General features: G+C 30.2%; 1 pseudogene; it reads left to right on the top strand.

Moving 5' to 3' along the window:
* Positions 1 to 544: 544 nt before the first annotated feature.
* On the top strand, positions 545 to 2,609 carry LOC140851286 (zinc finger BED domain-containing protein RICESLEEPER 2-like; annotated as a pseudogene).
* The last annotated feature ends 435 nt before the right edge of the window (positions 2,610 to 3,044 follow it).

The following is a 3,044-nucleotide window of genomic DNA, read 5'->3' as shown; positions in this document are numbered from 1 at the left end:
CAATGGTTGTTCATTTCACCTCAATTACGGTTTGAACTTTGGATAAAAAAGATCAGTTTCTGGGTAGATTGGTGGGTCAGCTTGTGGATATAAAAAATTAAGAAGCCATAGAATGCAAGTGACTGGGTGAGCTATTCATTGCTATTTTGAATTATAAGCAAATGATCTATCCTATTGAAGAATAATGATTGTTACATTTGCTATGAGAGTTCATCATAGGAAATCACTAGATCATTGTCAATGCTACATGAGAATCTAAAGTAATGTTACATTTACCCACAAATTTTTATTTTTCATTGAAATCCTCATTATGTTTCAATGTTTCATCTAATCTTTTAGATTTTTGACTGATATTAGGCACCATAAATTTTATATTCTCTTTTAGCCACGTGCTGCTATAGTGGTATTAAGTATTGGTTGATCGGTTTATAATGCTTTTTCTATTGGATTTTCTATTTTGATAGTTTTTGATTTATACTGTAATTTGATATTAAGTGGTTTTTTTGAGTAATTTATAATACTATTTATGCAGATTGTTGTACTGATGTCTAAATCTAAAATGGGTGAAAATGAGACTGTGGAACATATAAGGAACAAAGGTGACAAAAATGAAGATAATTCTGAAATTGATTATGACAAAAATTCTAAGAAAAGATCTTGGGTATGGACTCATTTTATCAAGGAAAAAAAATCTGATGGATCAATAGCTATATGCAAATATTGTAAAAAGGCATTAAGTGGTAGTACGAAAGGAGGAACAAGTCATCTTAAACGGCATCTTGAAAATGTTTGTGAGAAATATCAAAAGAATCCAGTTAATCAAATGTTGATAGTAGCAAGTTCAAAAGATTCGGTGAAGTCTTTTAAATTCAATCAAGAAGAGAGTAAAAAATTACTTGCAAAATTTATCATATATGCCGAGCTTCCATTTTGTGTTATTGAGCATCCTATTTTTTCAGATTTTATGAGATCAATTCAGCCATTATTTAATATTATTGGTCGTAAGATAGTAAGAAATGACTGTATAGCTTTATACCAAGCAGAAAGGAAAAAATTATTTGATACATTTAAGAAATTAAGTTCTCAGGTTAGTTTCACTACTGATACTTGGACATCAAATCAGAAAATTGGTTATATTTCTCTCACGGTATATTATATTGATTCTGACTTTATCCTGCATAAGAAGATAATTAGTTTAAAGAAACTACCATACCCTCATACAAGTTTTGCAATTGAAGATGCTATTGGAAAGTGTCTTCTTGAATGGGAACTAGATTCTAAAATATGTGCTATTACTTTAGATAATTGCTCCACAAATGATGCTGTAATTAGAAGGATTCAAGATCATTTTTCTTACGGAATATTATTTAATGGGGAGTATAGTCATATTAGATGCTATGCACATATATTAAACATTATGGTTCAGGATGGGATGAAAATAATTCATGAAACTATTGAATATATAAGAGAGATTATTAGGTATGTATCTGTATCTCCATCTCGAATTTAAGGATTTAATGAAATTGCACAACATATGAGACTTTCTGTTAAAATAGGGCTTAATTTGGATGTTGCTACAAGATGGAATTCCACTTATGAAATGTTGACTGATGCAATTACTTATAAAGATATTTTTATTAGATATGCAACTGAACATTCATGCATATGTCCTAGCAATGATGCATATTTTTAGAAGGCTTTCTAGATGCCACTAAAGTATTTTCTGGTTACAAGTATCCCACATCTAATTTTTATGTAAAAGAAGTTTGGGAAATTAGGGCTTTATTGATGAATGGGAGTGTTAATACCAATGATAATTATGATATACTAAAGTAGTTAAAAATTGAGAAGCAAAAGAAGTTCAACAAATATTGATCTTAGTGCAATATTTTATTGGTCATTGCTTCTATTTTGGATCTGAGGTCAAAGTTGATATTTATAGAGTTTTGTTATCAAATGGCATTTGATGCAGAAGAGAGCAAGAAAAAGATTGAGGATATTCGTGCTTGTCTTTATAAATTTTATATGAGTATGCAGATGCAACAAGAGTGCAGCCTTATATAGGTTCAAGTGAGCTAGCAGCTGGTTTTGATGGACAAAAGGATATAAATTCAGTTTCTACTTTTAATTTGAGTAAAATAAAATTTGACATGGATTTTGTTCAGTTTAGAAATCAAAGTTCTTCGAAAAGATCAAAGAGATCAGAGCTAGATAGTTATTTGGATGATGATGTACTTTCTGATTTGAGAGACAAACAGTTTGATATCTTGACATGGTGGAAGAGCAATACAGCAATCTATCCTATATTATCGAGAATGGCAAGAGATATTCTCGCTATTCCAGTCTCTACTATTTCATCAGAATCGGCATTCAACATTGACGGTAGAGTTGTAGATCAGTATTAGAGTTTATTGAATCCATCTACTATTGAGGTCTTAGTTTGTACTCAAGATTGGCTTCATGAAGAATATGATGAAGGTATATAAATATTTTAAATTTATATTATATTTTTTATTTGCTTATAGTATTTACATTTTAAAAATTTATGATTGATATATATGTTAATAGTTACAAGTAGCTTAATTGCAGATGATGGCACCCCAGAGCAAGCCAAGCAGTAAAGTTGGAACATGGATGTAATATTATATAAGCATCTTTAAAATTTATTTTAATCTATATGAAGTTACAGATTTTCATATTTAAATTTCTTCATCTTTTAATTATTTAGTTTATTCTAAATGCAGATTTTGATGATGACGAATGAATGAAGATGAAGGTGCTTCTTGTATTTTGGTATGGGCTCATCAATCTCTTTCTTTTAATTAAAAATTGGTGTGTGACAAGTGTCAAATGAGATGGGCACTAATGATTGATCTCATTGCCAAATCAGCTCAGTAAACAGATTTTTCTTTGGGCACTAATGAGGCTATTCCATATGAATTGGCTGTTATTTTGCAGGAAGACTGTAGTGGGAAAATTAGGGAAAGAAGACTGTACTAACAAGGAGATCTACATGCAGATTTTGTTCAAACTGCTACTTACTT

This window comes from Elaeis guineensis, chromosome 8 (assembly GCF_000442705.2).
Source record: "Elaeis guineensis isolate ETL-2024a chromosome 8, EG11, whole genome shotgun sequence".
NCBI classification, from domain to species: Eukaryota; Viridiplantae; Streptophyta; class Magnoliopsida; order Arecales; family Arecaceae; genus Elaeis; species Elaeis guineensis.
This window is presented reverse-complemented; position numbering and strand designations above follow the sequence as displayed.